This window comes from Lepidochelys kempii, chromosome 2, assembly GCF_965140285.1.
Source record: "Lepidochelys kempii isolate rLepKem1 chromosome 2, rLepKem1.hap1, whole genome shotgun sequence".
Lineage (NCBI taxonomy): Eukaryota > Metazoa > Chordata > Testudines > Cheloniidae > Lepidochelys > Lepidochelys kempii.
The window spans coordinates 158,326,822-158,346,459 of record NC_136381.1 but is presented as its reverse complement, the minus strand read 5'-3'; positions in this window follow the sequence as shown (position 1 = coordinate 158,346,459).

Genomic DNA, 19,638 nt, shown 5'->3' with positions numbered 1-19,638 from the left:
TAAACAACATTTGAGATCAAAACAATTCTGCTCTATATAACTGACTAATAAGATGAGAGAAAGTTTTAAAAACCCAGAGAGATGCTAGAGATGACAGCATCAGAACACAGTTCCAAATCATGGTTTTGAACCCAATTCTGTGCTCCTTTTTCAGATAAAAAGCCCACTGCAGGCAATGAGAGTTTTGCCTGAATAAGGAACATGGAATCAGGCCCACCACCCCAGGCTTGTGCATATTAGGGCTGAGTGCCACTTTTTTTCTCCCTTTGGGCCTACAAATTCCATTGTCACAGGGCACAAAGGTGAAACATGCAAAACGATGTGAGTAATCATCATTTTTTTAATGGAACAGTCAGGTGAAATTTGATGCCAAATACATTTGGTAAACAACATTTTACAAAGGCTACAACTAACAGAATTGTTTTAACTCCACTGGAAACACTTTAAAAAAAAACAAACCAAAAACCACTCTCCTTCTGTATTTGCAACTCAAATGTGGCAGCATTATGCTAGTGCATGAGAACCCAAAATGGCCTGTACACAACAGAGAACTAGGTGTGTGTAGTGACATAAATGGACTCACAATTTTTGAAGACTGGGTGAAGTTCCAATGGTTATTAGGTTTACCACTCAGTGATAAGACATGGTGCGTTTCCCCCTTCTCTGACAAACTGAGCCATACCACCTAACGGCTGGTCTATTATATCAGTCTGAAGCCAGTATAGCTAAAGAGGTACAAACCTAGTGTGGACGCAGCTATACCAGTTTAAAGGTGCTTATATAGTCCATATTCCAGAATGGGAATAAGCTATACCAATATATGCACCTTTAAACATGTACAACTGTGTCCGAGCTAGGAGGACTGTACCACTTTGTATTGATTTCTAAACCACTATAGCAATACAAACTCTGATTACAGTCCCTAAGGCTGGAATGGTAAGTATGTAACAAGGGAGGAGGATGACTCCTAAACATTTTTCTGAACTCCAAAGTGATTTTGCTCTAATTCAAGCCACCCACCTTATTCGTACAAATTGCCACTGGAGCGCTGGCATCATGGCCTTTATCACGCTGGCATAGTAATAACACTGTGAATCAGGTGGTTGGAGGAGCCAGATTTCCCCAGTCATGCATAACCAGCATGCTCAGCCTGCACGCATAGACTTTAAGGTCAGAAGGGATCATCATGATCAGCTAGTCTAACCTCCTCCACATTGGAAGCCACAGAACCTGACCCAACCACTCCTGTAATAGACCCCTAACCTCTGGCTGAGTTACTGGCGTCCTCAAGTCATGGTTTAAAGATTTCAAGTTACAGAGAATTCACCATTTACACTAGTTTAAACCTGCAAGTGGCCCATGCTGCAGAGGAAGGCGAAACCCCCACAGGGTCTCTGACAATCTGATCCAGGGGAAAATTCCTTCCCAACCCCAACTATGGCTATCAGTTAGACTCTGAGCGTGGGGCAAGACCCTCTAGCCAGACAGCTGGAAAATAATTCTCTTTAGGAACTCAGAGCCCTCCCCATCTAGTGACCCATCGCTGCCTGCTGGGCATATTTGCTGCTAGCAGTTGCACTGGTTGATAGGAATAGGAATGGTGAAGCTACGACTGAACCCATGGAGTATAATCATCACAGGTAGGAAATCTAGGTGAAGGAAATCTCATGAGATTCTCCTTACAGTATTTTACCCATACTGATATCACTGGTGTAGGATTTGCCTCCTCTATCCAGAGCATGCATAGATTCTGGCCTTATATCCCAGTTGGCAAACTGATTGGCATCTAGAACAGTGCAGGCCCATTAGAACTGTGTGACTGTACTATGTCCCTGGTGGATTTTATAACTGTTTTTATTTGTGAGAAGTTTGTAGGCAGATCTGCCCTTTCCCAGCTCCCCAGTTAACCATTACTGTATACAGTCAACAGGGGGGAAGGGCCCATTTTCCATTGTGGCCTAAGGAGATGGAAATTTTTTCTACCTAACAAAATTAGATTAGCTAGTTCTGAATTTATAGTGTGGCAAAGTAGGCTGAAAATCTTTGTTCCCAAGCAATTCAGTTGCTTGAAGTAAGATCTGAAAATTATTATTCTCTCTCAGTCTCCTTCTCCCCACCCTGTCTTCTTTTGGATGTCCATCATTAGATTGTTTTAAATGGTCCACTGCGTGGTGGGTTGCTTTGTTGCAGTGCACCCTAATTTCCCATACTACAGTGAATTAAGGCCCAGCACACAATACAAGTCTTAATGCTGTCAATCTATTTCTCCTCATTAGCCATTCCAGTCCCTGATAAAACAATCCAGTTCTCTACCACGCGAACCAGTTTTCCACAGCAGCAGCATAATGGACATCTTTAATCAGAAGAGTTAGATTTAATTACAGCTGGATTTTTTTTAAAACTAAAGTGAAATTGGATCTAGTTGTTTTCTATGATCCCGGTCAGGCATTTAGTAAAATGTCATACAAACTTATAGATGAGTAAGTATAATGAATGATTTCCAATTTAATAAATGATTTCCAAGAGCACTGGAGGATTTCTGAGTCTGTGCCTCTTTCAAATGTTTAGTTTAGAGCCATTTTTGAGAAATAAATAATGAGGACGCATAAGGTAGTTAGAGATGCATGTCTAAGAATCTGGACAGATTACATCTGGACTAAAATTTTAATTCTATTAAATTTCATTTAGGAATAGCCACTGGCAGCAAAGCACATAGTATCTTAGTAATTGCCAGACCTGTCAGATGAGTTGGTGATCTTCACAATACATTCATTCTCAGCCTGTATGCCTTCCCCTCATCCGCCCACATATGATTGTAAGATATTCCTCTCTGTTGAGATCAAATTTAACAGTGTGCACATGCACGCACAAACATCTTTATAGCTATTAGGAAAAATGCCAAAAATATTAAAATATGGCTCTCCATCAAAAAGGTGGAATAAATTTACAAGACCATGATGTGTACAGAGACAAATTTTTTGCTTTTCAAAGAAGGAAAGAAGAATTTTTAAAAACATGCTTTTTTCAGTATTATCAGAAAAAAAAGTTCTCTAGTGTATTAAGCATGAGAAACTTGTGGCTGTATCTTAACTAAGTGAAAATACAGGCCTTTAACTCCTCTAATTTTATTAGGAAGTTGGTTATGGGATAAACATGAACTTAGAATAAACAGCAAGAATATAATGAATAGACCACAGTGGAAGCCAGCAACTCCCCCAAAAGCCTACAACAGCTGGTCCTTGCAAAATCAGACCTTTAAAATTCTGTGCCTCAGTCTCCCCATTTGTAGAACAAGGATGATATTTATCCACCTTTGTAAAACCCTTTGGATGAAGGGTGCTATCTCAAATAACATGACCAGACTTTGGATTTCTATAATGCTGGGCATAATACTTTATAAACATCAATACAAGAGGCCAACAAATACTATCAGTATTTCTTTTCTCAGCTGCTTTGAGCTATGCTGTGCAGAGAGGGTGCCAAATAAACAAAAATTGTATTGTGTTAATCAGTCATTAAAAAATTACATGCACCACAATTATTCAACAGCCCTTACTACTACAGCAGGCCACTAACCACATTAAACCACAGAACCCTAATGTGTATGGTTTTGGATGGCACCAGAAGACTCCTGAGAGTGCTACGACCTTATTATTCAAGAACCGTACCCTTTGAAAATGATCACCAGAAGTGTTGACATTTTAACTGCGTACTAGAAACGTCCTGCATGGGGAGTTGTTGGGGGCGGAGGGCAGGAGGGAAAGGCGAGAGCAGGAAATTAGGAAAGGGAATATTTCATCTTCTTTGATAATCACACTGGAATTTAGACAAGAGTGAGGTTACAGAGAATTGAGAAGCATCTGAGGCTCCAGTGTTCATTAGTCTTTTCAGCATGCACAGTACATAGAACTGAAAGAAAGCTGCAAGCACAGATCTCCTGGGGCTACATTGCTTAATGACTTCCTGAGCATTTAATTTTGCATGTCAGTTTGTATTTTTACATCCCTCCCATCTTCTCTAAACTAGCCTAAATTAAACTCCCTTTGCAAATGTAATGGCATGCCATCCTAAAGGAGATGGCTTCTCTGTATTTTAAAATAGTAAATGAATTGATTTATGGACACAGGGTTTGCAATCAGCATTGAACAGAGACAGAAGGTGTGCAAGCGACATTTCAAGGCAACCGAATCCATTTCTATGCTATAAACTCAGCAGCAATTCCAGTGAACAGGACCAGATTGATAGTCTCAGGCAGCCTGCATGATATCATCTACGCAGCCCTCATAATTTTGCCGTAAGACGACATCTGAACGTGACCAGGTTAAATTTTGCTCTTATTTAAACCCCTGACCAATTAGTCTTGATCAATGCGGATTGCATGGCCTGCTTTGTGTGTATATATCTAACGACCATCCTTCTGTCATCCTCCCCCACCAATTAATTCCTTTCGCTCCAAAACCAAATCACTTCCCCCCACTCCCTCAGCCTTAGAACTCTATGGTCGAGATGTTCAAGCAGTCTAAGGGATTTAGACATTTTCCAATCAAATTAATTGTGGAAGTGTCCAAATCTTCTAGATTGGTTTGCAAATCTCAGTCTTGATCTCTTACATACCAGGGTGTGGGAAATTAAGAGCAAGCCTGCCATCTACCCAATAGATGAAGCCTGCTACCAGGTCGGCTTGGTCATAGGCATTGGGTTTATTATTGGAGAGACACTGGTGAGGAACAATGAAGCAGGATGGAGCCCTCACCTAGTGAGCTTTGGCATTGCACAATGGCAGGCCAAAAGGCTCCAGTCCCTCCACGCGAATGAAGTCTGTGAAGATTAGCCAGCTGCAAACAGTCACTTACGCTAACCACTGTGGAACTCTAACAGAGCTGTAGGAGGCTGGAGCTACTGGAGTCTGGGCCTGAAGAGGGGTGCCCCAGAAGTTTAAAGAGGAGTCGCTCTACTGACCACCCCAGTTTAGATGCTGCTAAGCACCATAAAAGAACAAGAAAAGTAGGGCTGGAAGGGACCTCAAGAGGTCACCAAGTCCAGCCCCTTGCACTGAGGCAGGATGAAATAAACTTAGACCATTCCTGACAAGTGTCCAAAGATGGGGATACCACAACCTGCCTTAGAAGCCTGTTCTAGACCTTAGCTACCCTTATAGCTAGAAAGTTTTTCCTAATATTTAGCCTAAATCTTCCTTGCTGTAGCTTACACCCATGACTTTTGGTCCTGCCTTCAGTGGAGATGGAGAACAACTGATCACTGTCCTCTTCAGAACAGACTTTCACCTAGTGGAAGATTGCTATCAAGTCCCCCTCAGCCCTTTTTTTCTCAAGACTAAACATGCTCAATTTTTTAACCTTTTCTCATAGGTTTTAATCTTTCCTAAGCCTTTCATCATTGTTGTTGCTCTCCTCTGGACTCGCTCCAGTTTGTCCACATCTTTCCTAAAGTGTGGTACCCAGAACTGGACACAGTACTCCAGCTGGGGCCTCGCCGATACAGAGTAGAGAGGGACAATTACCTCCCATGGCTTACATACTACGCTCCAATGAATACACCCCAGAATGATATTAGCCTTTTTCACAACTGCATCACATCCGATGAAGTGAGCTGTAGCTCACCAAAGCTTATGCTCAAATAAATTTGTTAGTCTCTAAGGTGCCACAAGTACTCCTGTTCTTTACACATTGTTGATTCACGTTCAATTTTTGACCCACTGTAATCCCCAGATTCTTTTGAGCAATACTACCACCAACCAGTTATTGCCAGTTTTCAAGTCATGCATTTGATTTTTCCTTCCTAAATGAAGTACTTTATACTTCTCTTTATTGAATTTCATCTTGTTGATTTCAGACCAACACTCCCATTTGCCAAGGTTGTTTTGAATTCTAATCCTGTCCACCAAAGTGCTTGCAACCCCTGCCATCTTGGTGTCATCTGCAAGTTTTATAAGCCTACTCTCCACTCCATTATCCAAGTTATTAATGAAAATATTAAATAGTACCAGACCCAGGACTGACCCCTGTGGAACCCCATTAGATACGCCCTCCCAGTTTGACAACTAATTCCTCTTTGAGTACAGTCTTTCAAGCAGTTGTGCACCCATCTTTGGGCAATTTCATCTAGACCACTTTTTCCTCATTTGCTTATGAAACTGTCATGTGGGGCTGTGTCAAAAGCTGTACAAAATCAAGATACATCATGGCTACAGCTTCCCCTCTATCCGCTAGGCCAGTAATCCTATCAAACAGGGAATTTAGGTTTGGTTTGGTGTGATTTGTGCTTGACAAATCAATGCTAGCTATTCCTTATAATCCTGTTATCCGCTAGGTGTTTAAACTGATTGTTTAATAACTTGTTCCAGTATTTTTCCAAGTATCGAAGTTATGCTGACTGGTTTATAATGCCCCTCCTTGTTCCCCTTTTCAAAGATAGGTACTATGTTTGCCCTTCTCCAGTCCTCTGGGACCTCACACATCCTATATGAGTTTTCAAAGATAATTGCTAATGGTTCCCAGATTGCTTCAGCTAGTTCCTCAAGTACCTAAAGATGCATTTCAGCTGGCCCTGTCGACTTGAATACATCTAACATCTAAATATTCTTTACCTTGTTCTTTCCCTATTTGGGTTGCATTTCTTTCCCCTTTTTGTTAATATTAATTGGGTTGAGTACCTGGTCATCATTAATCTTTTTAGTAAAGACTAAAGCACAATCGGCATTATATGTCTCAGCCTTTTTGACTTCTTATAAGTCACCAGTTATTAGCTCTCCTTTCCCTCTAAGTAGAGGGCCTACACTTTCCTTCATCTTTCTCTTGCCCCAATGTATTTAAAAAAAACCCTCTTTTATTGTCTTTTATGTCCCTTCCCCCAGTGTCCTCCCCCCAGGGGTCCCCCCACCATTTCCTTAGAGTCATGAAATCTCTCATTTCATGTTTCTTTCACCCAAATTGCCTTCCAGCTTCAGATTCGCTACCAATTCCTCCCTGATAGTAAGAATCAAGTCTAAAATGGCTGTTCCCCTGGTTACTTCCTCCACTTTCTGAAACAAAAAGTTGTCTCCAATACATTCCAAGAATATATTGGAAATTTTGTGTTTTATCATCTTACTTTTCCTGGGTAGTTCAAGTCCCCCATTATGACCAGGTCTTGTGTGTTGGATATTTCAGTTACTTGTTCTACAAATGCCTTATCCACCTCCCCTTCCTGATTTGGTGGTCTGTAGTAGACCCCTGTCATGACATTAGTCCTATTTTTACCCCTTTTATCTATATCTAGAGACTTTCAACTGCCTCCTACCTTCTTCTTACAAGTGTACGTATTCTTGACGTGTAAGGCAATACCTCCTCCCTTTTCATCCTGCTTGTCCTTCCCAAACAAGCTGTACCCCTCTACACCAACATTCCAGTCATGAGATTTATCCCACCAAGTCTTTGTGATGGCAGCTAGTATATAAACTAAATTATGACTTAATTCTTCCTGCTTATTCCCCAAATGCCTTGCATTTGTGTATAGATATCTGAGCTGTTGAGCAGATTTCTCCACTGATTTCCCTCTTGTTGCTCCTATGACCATACAGTAATTTTCCATGTCCCCACCAACATCTAGGTTGTTGTTAAGGTCACCTTTTTTTATACTTACCTGTGGCTTTTTGTCACCTTCCCCCTTTGAACCTAGTTTAAAACCCTCCTCACTAGATTGGTGAGTCAGTGCACAAAGATGCTCTTCCCCTTCTTGGTCAGGTGGATCCCATCTCTTCCCAGAACAGCATCCCATGGGTGAAGAAGCTGAAACCCTCCCATCAACACCATCTGCACTGCCATGCATTCATCTCCAGGATGTGCGTGTCCCTGCATGGGGCCTTACCCTGAACTTGGAAGATGGACAAGAACAAAACCTGTGCCCCTACTCCTTCACCCACAGCCCTGTAGTCACTGCTGATCTGCTCCGGTAAATACGTAGATCAGGGTCCTAGACAAAAGCACACCCTGAAGCCACAAGGAGTAGGGAAAGAAAAGAGTGGGTCCTGTAAGAGTACTGGCTTCTGGAGCTATAAAGGAAAAAAGCCTAGAGACCTGAATCCGAGTTGATGTTACGTAATGTCCATGGAGCACCAGTTTCTCTCTGCACCCAGGAAGGGAGCAATTCCTGTTGTTGTGCCATAGTTATATACAGAAGTACTCTGAGGCAAACTGAAAAAGCAGTTGGTCAGGCAAGGGATAGATCAGACTGGCTCCAAGATGAGAGAAAAGAATCAGCCCTCTCTTTTATAAAGAAATGGAGAAAGATTGGGAAGCATACATTCATCTAAACAAGCCAGAGGATTAGGGATGGGGGCAAATCTCAGTGGGAAGGATGAAAGACATTTCTGTAGGATACTCAGCAGAAGGCATGGGAAATAATACCTCATTATTCTCCTCCAAACTCCAGATTTAACACAAGGAATCTGTTTTCACACATCAGGAAATAATGCAGTTATTGTTCTCCATAGAGGAGGGAATCCCTTCTCATACTTGAGAGCCTTAACTGCCAGCTTACACTTATTCCCAATGAAGGCTCTACAATAACATATGATGCCATTTGTGCCTAGATAAGTGGGCTGTAGATACTGCCATGGACTGGTACATCTACTACTGAATGTTGCAGGTGCAGCTGCCCCTCTTACTGGAGATTGCACTTGTATAGGGGAGTGGTGAATTCAAATTTGTGAAATCTCCTCTTTGGCTCTCACCTGATGGCTCTTTGAAAAATTAAGTGGCTCTAAACCCTAGTGCATGGACTACAAAGTACTGTCTTTTCCCTTCCCTCAATAGGCCTACTGAAAGGTTGATCCCATGCCTCGGAAAGGAATGCTCGCCAGATTTTTCTTTCCTCAATTTTGACTCATACCAGAGCTGAAAGCATATTATGTCATGCTATTAGTGACAGAACGAGTGCTGTGCTTGGCTGCCAGTCAGTGCCAGTTTGAGAAGGAGGAAGGAAAGACAATCAAGTTGGCCATGCACTCAGTGCATCCATACTCTTTAGTTGCAAAAGATACGTTAACTAAAGCTGTGAGACAACATTGTCCCAACAGCAAAATGAGCCAAACGGACCTTTCACAGTCCAGGTTGCGCCCAGGGACCCCATCACACATTTTAATGTAAGATTTAAGTGGGCATATTGTGAGTCTCTGTGACTGTCTGAATCACCATACAGGAGAGAGGCACAAAGCATCAAGAGCTGCTTTTCTACAGAAATTGTTATACCCCTCCCAAAAGAGCATCAATGCCAGAGAAGCGATGGGTGAATCTTACAACTGAAAACTCCCTGCATCTGGATTGAGAAACCATCAACAAAAGAACTAAAACCCTTGTTGTTCTGCTGTCCTCCCTGGGAAGATAAATCATGCAAGTGGATTCCCATTCATCAGCTGAGTTTGCAGAGCATGTGGCAGGAGGGGAATAAAACCCGCAAACAGAAGGACCTAGGTATCTCTATGCTGCTTGGACTCAGGGGGCAGGAGGGAGTAAGGGGTTCCTAGGCAATAAGTAAGACATCCCCGGCTGCTTAGCCTGGTTTAGCTCTAAAAGTCAAATAGAGCTTGCTGATTATAGAAGCTCATGTTACCTTTTGAAATTTAAGACTAACTCATTCACATGTCTATATTTTATTTACAAGGTTAAAGCAATCACTCTCTAGTTTCCTTTTCCTATTTAAGGAATCTTCATATAGTTTATTATAGGATTGGTGGCAAGTGTTTTCTTTGGTGTGAGACCTAAAGCACAGTTTAGCTGGAGTAAGTGGTCCATTGGGATCTGGAGTAACATGAATATTGCGGAGATTCTGGGTGCAAAGGGCCATCTATAGAGAGATGCTTACCTAGGTGGCAAGACAGAGGCCTGAATATCCAAGGGCCTGTCTGTGACTCTGTGTTAAGGTTATTAAAATGCCTGAGTTTTCACTGGGTGCAGTCAGATGATGAAATCTAAGTTTAGAATTCACAGCCAGTTTGGGATTTGTGTCCTGGTTTTTAAAGAGTCTGCCCTGGAGTGGGTACTCATGCGTTTGTGTCACTGTGGGAGCTTCAAAGCCCCTTTTATGACAGATGTAAATCTTAAAAAAAATTGAGGATCTCATGCCTTCTTAAGCAGGGTTAAAAGGAGTTAGAAAGAAACCCTGGATCTGTTGTCTCACAATGGTGTTTCAGGTTTCAGTGGTAGCCGTGTTAGTCTGTATCACAGGGGTGGGCAAACTTTTTGGCCCGAGGGCCACATCAGGGTTGCAAAATGGTATGGAGGGCCAGGTAGGGAAGGCTGTGCCCCCTCTCACTTCCCGTCCCGTGACTGCCCCCCTGAGTACCCTTGACCCATCCAATCATAGAATCATAGAATATCAGGGTTGGAAGGGACCTCAGGAGGTCATCTAGTCCAACCCCCTGCTCAAAGCAGGACCAATCCCCAACTAAATCATCCCAGCCAGGGCTTTGTCAAGCCTGACCTTAAAAACCTCTAAGGAAGGAGATTCTACCACCTCCCTAGGTAACGCATTCCAGTGTTTCACCACCCTCCTAGTGAAAAAGTTTTTCCTAATATCCAACCTAAACTTCCCCCACTGCAACTTGAGACCATTACTCCTTGTCCTGTCCTCTTCTACCACTGAGAATAGTCTAGAACCATCCTCTCTGGAACCACCTCTCAGGTAGTTGAAAGCAGCTATCAAATCCCCCCTCATTCTTCTCTTCTGCAGACTAAACAATCCCAGTTCCCTCAGCCTCTCCTCATAAGTCATGTGTTCCAGACCCCTAATCATTTTTGTTGCCCTTCACTGGACTCTCTCCAATTTATCCACATCCTTCTTGTAGTGTGGGGCCCAAAACTGGACACAGTACTCCAGATGAGGCCTCACCAGTGTCGAATAGAGGGGAACGATCACGTCCCTCGATCTGCTGGCAATGCCCCTACTTATACATCCCAAAATGCCATTGGCCTTCTTGGCAACAAGGGCACACTGTTGACTCATATCCAGCTTCTCGTCCACTGTCACCCCTAGGTCCTTTTCCGCAGAACTGCTGCCTAGCCATTCGGTCCCTAGTCTGTAGCTGTGCATTGGGTTCTTCCGTCCTAAGTGCAGGACCCTGCACTTATCCTTATTGAACCTCATCAGATTTCTTTTGGTCCAATCCTCCAATTTGTCTAGGTCCCTCTGTATCCTATCCCTGCCCTCCAGCGTATCTACCACTCCTCCCAGTTTAGTATCATCCGCAAATTTGCTGAGAGTGCAATCCACACCATCCTCCAGATCATTTATGAAGATATTGAACAAAACCAGCCCCAGGACCGACCCCTGAGGCACTCCACTTGACACCGGCTGCCAACTAGACATGGAGCCATTGATCACTACCCGTTGAGCCCGACAATCTAGCCAACTTTCTACCCACCTTATAGTGCATTCATCCAACCCATACTACTTTAACTTGCTGACAAGAATACTGTGGGAGACCGTGTCAAAAGCTTTGCTAAAGTCAAGAAACAATGCATTCACTGCTTTCCCTTCATCCACAGGACCAGTAATCTCATCATAGAAGGCGATTAGATTAGTCAGGCATGACCTTCCCTTGGTGAATCCATGCTGACTGTCCCTGATCACTTTCCTCTCATGTAAGTGCTTCAGGATTGATTCTTTGAGGACCTGCTCCATGATTTTTCAAGGGACTGAGGTGAGGCTGACTGGCCTGTAGTTCCCAAGATCCTCCTTCTTCCCTTTTTTAAAGATGGGCACTACATTAGCCTTTTTCCAGTCATCCGGGACTTCCCCCGTTCGCCACGAGTTTTCAAAGATAATGGCCAATGGCTCTGCAATCACAGCCGCCAATTCCTTTAGCACTCTCGGATGCAACTCGTCCGGCAATCCCCCCCACTCCTTGTCCCCTGACCGCCCCCTCCGAGGACCCTTGTCCCCTGACCGCCCCCTCCGAGGACCCCCGTCCCTATCCAACCCCTCCTGCTCCCTGTTCCCTGACTGCCCCGCCCCATATCCACAACCCCGCCCCGACAGGCTCCCCGGGACTCCCACGCCTATCCAACACCCCCTGCTCCCTGTCCCCCCCAACCCCTCAGGACCCCACCCCCTATCCAACCCCCCCTGTCTCCTGACTGCCCCCCCCCGAACCTCTGCCCCATCCAACCACCCCGTCCCCTGACTGCCCCCCGGGGCTTCCTGCCCCCTATCCAACCCCCCCTTACCCTTACCATGCCACTCAGAGTGGCAGGAGAGGCTTATTTGAAAGCCTGGGAGGTGGGCAAGGACATGCAGCGGCATTGCTGTGGGGGAAGGGGGCATTGGGGGAGGGGCCGGGGGCTAGCCTCCCTGGCCGGGAGCCTAGGGTTCGGGCAGGACAGTCCCACGGGCTGGATGTGGCCTGCGGGCTGTATTTTTTTGCCCACCCCTACCTTAGAGACTAACAAAATTATTTGGGCATAAGCTTTTGTGGGCTAGAACCCACTTCATCAGATGTATGAAGTAAAAGATACAGGAGCAGGTATAAATACATGAAAGGATGTGGGTTGCTTTACAAAGTGTTAGGTCAGTCTAACGAGATAAATCAATTAACAGCAGGATACCAAGGGAGGAGAAATAACTTTTGAAGTGGTAAGAGAGTGGCCCATTACGGTGTTTCATTCACTCATGTAGTTTTAGGGCTCGGTTTAGTTCCATACACGTATAAAGTTCCTTTGAGATCAACAGGATTGTAATTAGACACCACTAACCAAGTGGATACTCAGAGCAAAATAGTCTGGATACATCGGTCAACAAATGTTGTATGACTGTCAGCCTACTGCCAGGATAGCCACGGATAGGCCCAGAGTAGCCAAACGTGTCTGAAATGACTCTTCTGGATTGGGAAATGGTGGGATTTTCAAACCCAAGAATTCCAAAATTAAAAGCAAGAGTAAAATAAACCCACAAGATTTATTTTCAGCCTGATAAGCATGGAAATTTCATCCCCTTATCATGTATTTGTGTATTAGGATCCATTGTTGGTAGAATCATGTTAAGAGGGGGAAAGAAATGACAGAGAAAACCTTAAAGTGAGGACAGTTGATACAGTGCACTACAATTGCCAGGGAGAAAGCATTCTATGAGATTCACCACTGACTGACACATCTATGGCCAGATCTCTGACTCAGAGACCCAAGCCTACTTTTTAACCCTTGCTCCAAGTGGTCTTTTGTAAGGTGGTCTCTGACTACTATGCTCTCCTGCTGCCCCAGTGCTGAATGAATCAGTGGGTCTGCTGTAATACCAAAGACCAGGGGGGCAATTAAGGAGGATAAACACCCTCCAGCAAAGCTAAATGTTTTCTGTGCATCTTTCTGGACCCCAGATGATGCTGAAGAGATGCCTTCCCCTTCTCTTTCCAGGTAAGAAGAGGCACTATCAGAGATTGTGCAGGAACAAACTGATAAAGAGCAACCAGGACCAGATATTGTATACATTCAAGAGTTCTGAATGCAGTTAAGAATGAAGTGGCCAAAGCTACTAAAAATTCAGCACTCTCCCCTTAAAATCAGCTACTGTGCCAGAGGACTGGAGGGCAGCAAATGATGCGCATGTCTTTACAAGAGGGCCTGGAGAAGTCCTGAGAATTACAAGCCAGCGAGAGTCTTATTTTGGTACCAGGTGGATTGTTGAAACAAATAATCCAAGATAATGATAACACACATAGATGACCATCATCAGTGAAATCCTGGTCTCATTGAACTTAAAGCGATGTTTTCCATTGGCTTCAATGGGACCAGGATGTCACCCAATATATATGATATAGGGAAAGCATACCAACACTGCAGTCTGCCAGGATCGTGAGAGTCTGTAAGTCCAGAGAGCTACAAAGCTGGATGATCAGGTACCAAGACATCAGATAACGTTTACTGCTGACAAATGCAAGTACTGCTCTGGAAGAAAGAATTTGAACTGCCCATCCAGATTGCTGGGGTCTGAATTAACCGCAGCAGGTCTGGAAATAGACACACCGGGGCACCATTCCAATGGATATGCCTGCTCAATAGTAGTCAAAAAGCAAAATGGTGTTACGATGTAGACAGAATGAGGCAGTAAGAAATAATGGAAACATTTATAACCCCATTATAGATCTCAGTGGTGAGCCTTCGCATGGAATAGTGGGGACAGTTCTGATCACCCTGCCTCAGACACAGAGCAGAAATAGAATGGAACCTGAGCTGGACAACAAAACAAATGGAATCACAGAGAGATTCTTATGAAGAGAGATTTAAGTCCCTAGGCCTGTTTAAGAGAGCATATAAAACAGAAGAGGACATGACAGCTCAGTGGTTTGAGCATTAGCCTGCCAAACCCAGTGTTGTGAGCTCAATTCTTGAGGGGGCCATTTGGGATCTGAGGCAAAAATTCAGGATTGGTCCTGCTTTGGGCAGGGGCTTGGACTAGATGACCTCCTGAGGTCCCTTCCAACCCTGATATTCTATGATTCTATGATAGAGGTACACTAAATCAGTGGTTCTCAACCGTTTTTTACCCAAGGACCCTGAAAATTAAATAGACAAACCTGCAGACCCCAACCAGAGGCACTATGTGGGAAGGGAGCATGTGGGGTCACGTGTCCCCCAGATTTCTGCCTTCCGTTTGGCTCTGCTCCCTGAAGTGCTGATGTAGCAGGACAGAGCAGTGGTGTCTCTCCTTGGCTAACTGCTGCCTGCTTGCGGAGTCAGTGGCTGTAAGGCAACCCCTTCTGATGGCAGGGAGAGATCTCTCTTCCGCAGTGATGCTGCAAATTTTGGTTGCCCCCCCCCCAACCCAGACAGGCTAGGTGGCCCACTGAGGTGAGTGAGGGAGTGGAGGTGGCGCTCGCTCCCTGATCTCTGCTGCCCAGTCCTTGGCAGACCTCCTGAAACCTGCTTGCAGTCCGACATGGACCCCCAGTTGAGAACCAGTGCACTAAATAATGAATGGCACACAGAAAGTTAACAGTGGGCTCCTGTTTACCCACTCTCATTTCAAGAGAACAAGGGCACAGCCAGTGAAATTGAAAAGCAACATATTTAAATTCAAAAGGAAACACCCAACCCACATAACGCTTAATCATAGGAACCCAGTGCCAGAAATCACCGTTTAGTCCAAAAGTTTCATAAGGCTCTTAGACATTTGCTTGGGTAATTAGAATACTCACTGTGTCAAAGGTATAAACCCCCAGGCTTCAGGGCAAAAACCAAGCACCGATGGAAGAAGATTAGGAAGACACTACCTCGAGCAGCTGCTTATTCCATAATTGTCCATTATGAAAGTTTTACACTTTGCTCTGCTCCATTTTTCACTGGCCTCTGTCAGGGATGGGATACCAGACTGCGTAGACCACTGTCTGACCCAATACGGCAATGCCTTTGTTCCTATGAATACTGGCTTGGTTTCTGTAACAAGAGCCAGATAAATTGGTTTTGAATTTAATAGGCATATGGACTGAGTCTAAGGTTTGTGAAAGATGTGATACTGCTGCCACCACATAAACCCACAAAGTCAGAACAGGGAGTAAGCTGGGCAATTTGATAGGAGACAATGAGTGGCAGGAAACTGAATGATGGATGAAGCATCCCTGACACACATTTTACAAATATGAACCATTTTTCTCCAATTGATCAAATAATTGTGCAAAAAAAAAACAACTAGGGGTGTCAAGCGGTTAAAAATATTAATTGTGATTAATCGCAGTGTTAAACAATAATGAAATACTATTTATTTAAATATTTTTGGATGTTTCCTACATTTTCAAATATATTGATTTCAGTTACAACACAGAATACAAAGTGTGCAGTGCTCACTTTATATTTATTTTTGATTACAAGTATTTGCACTGTAAAAAAACCAAAAGAAATAGTATTTTTCAATTCGCCTCATACAAGTACTGTAGTGCAATCTCTTTATCATGGAAGTTGAACTTACAAATGTAGAATCGTGTACAAAAAAACCTGAATCCAAAAATAAAACCATGTAAAATTTTAGAGCCTGCAAGTCCACTCAGTCCTATTTCTTGTTCAGCCAATCACTCAGACAAACAAGTTTGTTTACATTTTCAGGAGATAATGATGCCCGCCTCTTGTTTACAATGTTATCTGAAAGTGAGAACAGGTGTTCTAATGGCACTGTTGTAGCCAGCATTGCAAGATATTTAGGTGCCAGATGCCCTAAAGATTCATATGTCACTTCATGCTTCAACCACCATTCCAGAGGAAATGCGTCCATGCTCATGAGGGGTTCTGCTCAATAACCATCCAAAGCGGTGTGGACCAATGCATGCTCATTTTCATCATCTGAGTCAGATGCCACCAGCAGAAGGTTGATTTTATTTTTTGGTGGTTCGGATTCTATAGTTTCTGCATCGGAGTGTTGCTCTTTTAAGACTTCTAAAAGCATGCGCTACACCTCATCCCTCTCAGATTTTGGAAGGCACTTCTGATTCTTAAACGCTGTAGCTATCTTTAGACATCTCACTTTGGTACTTTCTTTGTGTTTTGTCAAATCTTCAGTGAAAGCATTCTTAAAATGAACATCATCATCTGAGACTGCTATAACATGAAATATATGGCAGAATGCGGGTAAAACAGAGCAGGAGACATACAATTCTCCCCCAAGGAGTTCAGTCACAAATTTAATTAACACATTTTTTTTTAATGAGTGTCATCAGCATGGAAGCATGTCCTCTGGAATGGTGGCTGAAGCATGAAGGGGCATATGAATATTTAGCATATCTGGCATGTAAATACCTTGCAATGCCAGCTAGAAAAGTGTCATGCAAATGCCTGTTCTCACTTCTGGTGACATTGTAAAAAAAGAAGTGGGCAGCATTATCTCCTGTAAATGCTAACGAACTTGTTTGTCTGAGCGATTGGCTGAACAAGAAGTAGGACTGAGTGGAGTTGTAGGCTCTGAAGTTTTACATTGTTTTGTTTTTGTTATGTAACAAAAAAAATCTACATCTGTAAATTGCACTTTCACAACAAAGATTTCACTACAGTACTTGTATGAGGCGAAAATACAATTGAAAAATACAATTTCTTTTGTTTCTCATTTTTACAGTGCAAATATTTGTAATAAAAATAATATACAATTTGATTTCAGTTACAACACAATATATGTGAAAATGTAGAAAAACATCCAAAATATTTAATAAATTTCAATTGGTATTCTACTGTTTAACAGTGCAATTAAAACTGCGATTAATTTTTTTCAGTTAATTGTGTGAGTTAACCGCGATTAACTGACAGTCCTAAAAAAAACCCCATTTGCTTAGAGTTTTCCCCAGAATATCACTAGCCACACATTATGTGAGTTCCCTTAAGGTCTATCAAAAGATGATGTTATTTTGCCTCTAAAACTGGAGGGTGCACATAGCTCTCCTTTTCACATGCAATCCATCAGACCATGAATTTGTTCTGGGAAAGAGAGAGACAGTGCTACCATTGCTCAGCTAAAGCTGGAAACTGATGCAATGAAGAATGACATCAGGAACAAATACAGCACAGGAGTTGGAAAAAAAGCTAGAACTGTTCAGCTGAATATTTATTATTTCAAACTTTTATGCTAGCCATCCAGATGTTATCCAACAACTAAATGCAATCACTGATCTTGTTAAACAAGCAAACACTGGAGCGGAGAAAGTCTGATTACTAAGGAACACAGGAATGGTCACATGGCCAGGTCAGCTTTTTATCATTTATGAATGGCCAGGAGATTGCCTCCTTTTGAAAGTGGACCTTGTGACTGTTATGAGTTCCTTTGTCATCTCAAGATTAGATACTGCACTGCACTTGGGGCTACACCTTAACATTATCCTGAAACTGAAGTGGTTTCTGAAACTGCAAACACATTCAGCCAGGGTTCCAGGATCTGCACCGGCGGGCTGTGAGATTCCCCGTGAAGAGGATTGTTGTGCTTACGAGTCCTAATCATGGACGAGGTGTGACTCAGAGGCCCACTGGTAGTTCATTACTCTGTCAGCAGCTTTTGTCAGGCCTGACATACTCGTTACACCCAACACACCGTTGTCAAAATCTCTTGGAAGTCTCCAACTATTTGGCAAGTACGGGGGGTTACCCTTTGATTAGAATTTTCCTCCCAAACTTCCCTGGTGACCCTGTCAGGATGGAGCAATGGGGACTGGAGGCACTGGCAAATAAATTCATATGGGAAGAAAAAGTTACACCCTGCTGAGTGGGTGGCGGGATCCAGAAGTATCCAGGCCTGTCCATCAAAACCCGTAAGCAGATTGGTGCTAAAGGACGTAACCAGGTGGATGGGGGTGCTACATAAGACTTTGACTTGTTATGTTAAGTCTTAGCCACTGGAAAGCATATTTTACTTTTATTTGCTTGTAACCTTTGTCTTTATCCCTTATATTTGGATTCATTTTAAATCTCTCTTTGATAAAATCAACTTCTTTTATTTTTATTCTAAATCCGCCCAATGCTGTGTTTGACCTGACGTGATTATGAACTCCAGTTAAAGCAACAAGCTGCTGTGCTTTTCTCTCCTTAAAAGAGCAATGGACCTGATTACTTCTCGCTGTTCCAAGAGAGGGCAGGACATTTCAGGGCCGATGGTTTTGCAGAAATTCAGACTTGTAATAACCAAGGCTGGTGAAGACCAGAGTGTGACTGTGGTATAACAAGCAGGCTGCTGAACCAGGGCTGCTCCACACACTGATACTCAGTGCATGCTTGTAGGCTCATTAGGGTCATCTAGACAGAGCTAAAACAGCAGAGCATTTTAAGGCATTCGAGTTACAGGATGAGCGGTGACACAACCTCTCACCAGTCTGCACTGAACATCAGACAAAGATGCCATTGTGCCGGGCACTGTGCCATCACCAATCAAAAAGGCAGTTCCTGCCTCAACAAGCTTACAAAGTATAAGACAAGAGACAACACATGGATACAGACAGATGAATGGGGCAAATGAAGAAACAGCATTGGCCAGCATGACAGGCAGTGGGCTCAGCACCAGCAACCTAACCGTTGTCAAGTGTTTTTGTAGGCATTGGATTGTGGCAAAGGAAAGTTTGAGGAAGGTTAGAAGATGGATGAGAATGAGGTAGCTTTGGGGATGTTTACTGGGAGCACCTCCCAAGCATAAGGTGCAGAAAGGGAGAAAGCGCAACGATGTTTGCTTGAAAATGTAAGAAATGGGTGACAGAGACAGACACGATGGGCCCACCAGAGGGGGGAGTCAACCCTTTTGATACTAATAAGAGATAAGTAGGGCGAGGCTAGGTCGTGAAGGGCCTTGAAAGTGAAGACAGGCAGCTTATGTTGGATGCGAGGGAGACCGTGGAGGGATTCCAAGAGTGGTCCAAGTGATGGGCTAGAAAATGACCTTTGCAGCAGCATGACAGGATCTGAGGTGGGCAAGACTGCATCTGTTAAGGGGAGAGAGGATGTGGCAGTAGCGGAGATGTGAGATGATGAGAGCCTGGAGGAGAGTTTAGCTGTGCGGATGGTAGGAAATGCCATATCTTATAGATGTGATGCAGAAAGCATCCGCAAGATTTAGACATAGCCTGGATGAGAGGATCTAGAGAGAATTCGGAGTCAAAGAGGACTCCTGGGTTCCAGGGCTGAGTGATGGGCAGGA